This window comes from Marmota marmota, unplaced genomic scaffold (assembly GCF_001458135.2).
Source record: "Marmota marmota marmota unplaced genomic scaffold, marMar, whole genome shotgun sequence".
In the NCBI taxonomy this organism is placed as follows: Eukaryota; Metazoa; Chordata; class Mammalia; order Rodentia; family Sciuridae; genus Marmota; species Marmota marmota.
In genome coordinates, this window is record NW_025999960.1 from 3229361 (window position 1) to 3235415 (window position 6055).

Below are 6055 nucleotides of genomic sequence, written 5' to 3' on the forward strand. Positions count from 1 at the left end.
ACTTCAAAATTCAAATTTTAATCTGCACTTGATTGAACCTTGGATTATAGAACTGTGACACTTTTTCATATTGTTAAAATATTTTAATAGCAGACTTTTTATGGGTATAAAACTTCTATAGTTGGGGCTGGGGATGTAGGTTAGTGCTAGAGAGCTTGTCTCACATGCGTGAGGCCCTGGGTTCAATCTCCAATACCTCAAAAAAAAAAAAAGTTTTATATAGTTGATTTAAATTTTAAAAATTTAAACATAGGCCAGGCACACTGCCAACTACTTGGTCAGCTGAGGCAAGAGTATCATGGAAATGAGGTCAGCTTGGGCTACTTAGCAAAACCCTATCTTAAAAATAAAGTAAATAGCTGGTCGTGGTAATGCGCGCCTGTAATCCCAGTGGCTCTAGGGCTGGGAAAGGGGCTCAGTAATCCAGGGCCCCTGAGTTTAATCTCCAGTACCAAAAATCAATAAATAAGAAAATAAATGAACAGATAAATAAATTTTAAAAATAAAATAAAACCAATAGGGTTGTAGCTCAGTGGTAGAACACTTGCCTAGCCTGAGGGAAGCCCTGGGTTTGATCCCTGGCAATGCAAAATAATAATAATTGTAATAAATTAAAGGGTTGGGTTCGTAGCCCAGAGGTAGAGCACCCCTAGTTTCAATCCCTGGTACCACACACACACAAAAATAAATAAATAAAACATAAAATATAAAACCAACAGGGCTGGGAATGTAGCTCAGTTGGTAGAGTGCTTGCCTTGCATGCACAAGGCCTTGGGTTCAATCCCCAGAACCACCAAAAAATAAAAAATTAAAAAAAATCAACACAGTGTGTTTGGCTCCACTTCTGATTATGCTTAGAGTCAAGCACAAACGTACACCAGAGCATAACCTTGGCTGATTTGAAAAGACCACTGAAATCCCTGACTTGATATCTTCCCCACTGTGTCTGCTCTGAAATTCATCTTCACATAATTTGTGAAGATGAGTGTTTTTGACCTGAAAATTGGATGATAGGCCTGGGTTCTAAGGGTTGGCCCGCCTGCTGATAACGACAACGCACAGAGCCTGTTCCCCATCATATTCTGTGTGCTTCCCATGACGTGGACAGACAGTTCCCTTTCAACTGTGGCAAGGCCAAAGCAAAGGCGCAGGGACCTGACTCGGAACAGGAAAAACACCTCAGCACCTGGGAGCTGGGGGCAGGTTCAGGCACATCTATTCCTGAGGCATGTGAGCAGCTGATTTCCACAGCATTAACCTAGAGCAGCAGGGGTGAGAGAGTCAGATGAAAAACCAATAAAATAAAAGCCCCCTAACAGCACCTTCAACTTTCTCCCACTACACCAAAAGCCAACAAAGAACTAAGTGTGGTATTTTGTCAAATAGATGTCAAAATCTTTTGTGGGCTAGGGGTTTAGCTACTCAGCATGTTGGAGGCCCTGGGTTCTATCTGCAAAGGATCCACAAAAACAAACAAACATAACTTCTTTTGCACCAGCAGCAGTGGCACACACACATAATCTCAGCAACTCCGGAGGCTGAAACAGGAGGATTGAAGTTTGAGGCTAGCCTCAGCAAGTTAGTGAGGCACTGTCTCAAAACTTTAAAAAAAATGACAGGGGAGTTCATAACCCACTTGAATCAAAGTGTGAAATATGATATGTCAAGAACTATGTAATGTTTTGAACAACCAACAATAAAAATTAAAAAAAAAAATGACAGGGGATGTAGCTTAATGGCAAAGTGTCCCCGGATTCAATTCTGTGTAATGCAAACAAACAAACAAAACTTTTGCTTTTTATATTTCCAGAGGAAAATGACAAGGATTGTTAAGGTCCTCTTAAAACACATGACAGGGGCTGGGATTGTGGTTTAGAGGTAGAGCGCTCGCCTAGCATGGGTGAGGCACTGGGTTTGATCCTCAGCACCAGCACCACATAAATATAAAATAAAGACACTGTGTCTACCTATAACTAAAAAAATAAATATTAAAAAAAAAACCACATGACAGACCGAGTGAGGTAGAACACACCTGTAGTCTCAGCTATTTGGTAGGCTGAGGCAGAAGGATCCCAAGTTGGAGGCAAGTCTGGGCAACTTAGCAAGGGTGTTGCCTAGCATGCTGGAGGTCCTGGGTCACTTCCCTGTACCAAACAAACAAAAGCAAAACAAAATCCCCAAACCCACACAACAACAACAACAAAAAGAAAAGAAAGAAAACAAACAAAAATACACATACAGGGAGGTAAAAAGGTGCATGACTGTATCCCAGCTATTTGGGAGGCTGAGGCAGGAGGATCACAAGTGTGAGACCAGCCTGGGCTACTTGGCAAGATCATGTCTCAAAAAAAAAAAAAAAGAAAGAAAGAAGGGCTGGGGATGTGACTTAGTGGAGTGATCCTGGGTTCAATCCCATTTCTAAAAACAAACAAAAACACCGAAGCATTTATGGACTCCCACACGTCATGCACCACGTGTCATGCCTTGTAATATCTGCAGCGTAACCTCACAACCACCCTGGGAAACAGCCTGCTAGCAGCCCTGGGGATGAGAGGCACAGGCTGATCAGGTTACACAAACAGGGCCAAATATCATAAAAGACAAAACTCAAACCCAAGCAGGTCTCCCACGCACAAACCTGCGTGCTGCCCATTATCAGGCTCTGCACCTTTCCAGCGCAGCCGTTTGGCATAACCTCTTAGCAACAGTGAGCAGCCAGCTGAGCGGAAAGCGATGGCAAGGGAAAGCCAGGACGAGACCCGGGGAGAGCAGGGCTGGGGAGCGCGGGAGCGCCCGCCGTAGGGTGCAATCTTCTCGGGCAATTTTTTCTTCTTCTGCAAACAGAGGTCTGTTCGTGTCTAGTTGTGTCTCAAACACTCATTACTCGAGCTTGGCCACAAGAGACTTCTGAGTACTCGCGGGGGCGACGGTGAAGACAGGGAAAAGATGCCTCCAAGGTGAAGAGGACCCAAGGCCACTGTTGTAGTGTACCACAGGAGCAGGGTAACAGAAGGGCCACCAGGAGGTTGGGGTGTGGCGTGGCCGGAGGACGAGGGAGGGAGCCCCGGCCTTCTGGACCGAGCCGGTTCCAGCCCGTGGGAGGTGACACCGCCCTGCCGCTGGGCAGGGAGGCGGCACCTTCTGCAGATCGCAGTGTTAGGGCCAGGCAGTGAGTGGCTGTGGGCTGAGTAAAGTGAAAGCAGCAAGCAGTAGTGGGGTTCGCGGTTTTTGCAGGGACTCAAGGGTCTTCTGGAAATAAAGGTGGGGGAACTGGGCAGTTCCAAGGCCCTTGGGACTGGCCTTCTGGGTCATCCGCCCAGGGCCTGGAAGGCTCCGCCCTCCCCACCTTTCATTCAGAAATGCAACAAAAGTGTGGCCCCAGGGCGTGTGTGCAAAGTTGATGAGTAACTGCACTCAGGCTGCTCTGTAGCGAAGGGAAGTTGTTGGAAGTGCGTGCGTGCCAGCAGGCTTGTGTACTTGCATGCCTGTGTACACCAAGGTGTGTGTGAGTGTGTGAGAGGGAGAGGGAAGGGGGAGGGGGGAGGGGAGGCAGTGCTGGGGGCGACTGGAAACAGGAGCTTGGCTCCAGCTGACCCAATCCGGAGCCTCTTCCTGAGTTGCAGCTGCCTTTTGGACAGCAGGCCATTGACGCTGTGGGTGGATACAGGTGTAGCCAGAAGCAAAACAGAGATTCGGAGGCTTGACTTCCGCCCTTTCCTTCTTTTCCTTACAGGGTTTGCAATGAAGGTTGCGGGGTGGGGGACGCAGAGATATGGGGTCTAGGGAGAGGGGGTATGCAGATGGGTGCCAGAGCACTTATCCAGCCACGTGCAAGGCCCTGGGCTCAATCCCCAGTTCAGAAACAACAACAATAAACCTAAGGGCTGGGGATGACAGTGTTACTGAAAGCTCAGTCTTTGTCCCCAATGCCAATCCAATAACAAGGACAGGGTTTTGAGAAAAAGGAAAAAGGTTTATTGCTCTGCTAGCAAAGGAGAAACTGGGGATTCCTGTTCGCCGGAACAGAGGACTTTTAAAAGAGGTGATTCAAAGGCTACATTCCACAAGGTCTGGGTGGGGAGTTGTAACTCACTTGTTAATTTTGGAGATAGTCACTTCTTAGATCTTTTGATGCCATCCGCAAATCTGAATTCCTTCCTTCCTGTGGAGGGTGTGTGGCCAAGGACAGATAATTCTGCCAGGGATGGGGAAGGAAAGTAATCCATCTCTCCCCACCTGATTGGAGTAGGGGAGGGAGAGAGGAAGAGAAAGAAACATCCATTTAAAAAGTAAGTTGCAATGGCAGAGCAGCAAGGGCTATGTTCACAGTGTAAAGTAGGCCACTGTTACAATAGGAGAAAACACCACTGACCCTAGAACTAAGAAGAGCAGTGAATTTAGTGTGGAGATAGGCTGGGGTCCACAAGGAAATATTGGTTATCTGTTACCCAAAATATAGCAGTCCAAATCCAGGCTGTGGAGCATGCCTGTAATCCCAGTGATTGGGTGGCTGAGGCAAGAGGACTGCAAGTTCAAGGTCAAACTGAGCAATTTAATGCTCAAAATAAAAGGGCTGGAGATGTAGCTCAGTGATAGAGCACCCCTGAGTTCAATCCCCACTACCCCTAATACATGTACACATCAGCTTGAAATAACAAATGTTGACTGTTCCTTTGAATCAGAACACCAGTTTGGTGTAGCTGAGTGCTGCTCAGCTGGAAGTTGACCGTGAAGTTATACTGATGTGAAGCCAGTTTAAAAATAGGTAGTGTAGTTAGGTAAAACGGGTCTAATATGGAGTAAGGTAAATAAAATGGAGGCCATTATTGAGAATGGAATCCAGGAAACCAGAGCAGCACTAGGGGAAATTGAAATGTTAATGTCCCCAAGGCCCTGAGCCCATCCTAAGGAAATGTTAATGAAGCAGCTCCCAGCAAACAGGGAGGTGCTAATCCAAAAACCGCCCCAGGTCCTTCCGGCCCAGATTACTCACTCCTTCAGCCCATCTGTCCCCCACTTTTTGGGCCTTCCCACCTGCATTCTATCACTGCAAGATAACGGAGAACTAAGGACAGGAGTGTGGGAAAGCTGAAAGAAGACCTTAGCTATAAAAGAGGGAAGACCTCCCCCTTCCATGCATTCTGCCTTTTGGGTCCTCTTTTTCCTCGGGGAGAAGTCTTTTCTGCTGACTTTAATAAAGCTTCTACTTTCCACTCTACACTTGCCTCGGCGTGCTTCTCTGGTGTTATACTTCAGCATTTGGGGAAGAAAGGACTCATCACCGGTAAACAGTGGTAACAGATGCCCACACAGTGGTAGAAGACCCCATTCCAAAGTCCCTCACACAGTTGTTGGTGAGTTTATTTCCTTTCAGGCTGCTGGCTGGAGGCCTCCCTCTGTTCCTTGTCATGAATTCCTCCTCACAGGGCGGTTCACAACATGGCCGCTGACTTTCTGCAGAGCAAGCAAGGGGGAGAGCCCCGAGAAAGAAACCACTGTCTTCAGGTGTCGCGACCCCTCGCTGGCAAGGGAAACACGACACAGGATTCTTCTTTCAACAGTTTATTCAGGCCTTGAGTCATGTATCATCTTCTAGCGCCCGCCGCCCGAACACACCCAAGCACAGCTTAATAAAGCCCCCCGCGTCCCAATCCCAAGCCGCCACGTGGATCTCTCTCATAGGGTGGTAAGGGATTGCGCGCCAACTCTCCATAAAAGGAGTTGTTTATCACAGGCCACAGTGGAAGCCGGCGCCATCTTCTAATGGCGGCCACGGTCTATAAGAATGGCTTACCACAGTTCCCCCTTCTATTTTATATAACAATGCAGGCGAAAGTAGAGGTCCTATCCCACTGTGCAGAAGTGGCTGCAATGTATGGTTCAGTCCTAAGGAGGCGCCTTCCCCAGACCTGATCCCATATCAGCCGACGCCTTTTTTCGTAGGGCGGGGCGTGGACGTCAAACCCGCATGCAATAGGACATGCTTTCCTTGAGGTCCGTTGAGGGATCACTCAAGTGCAGTGCCTTGCCTCGCATCCTGCATCGTGACGACGGC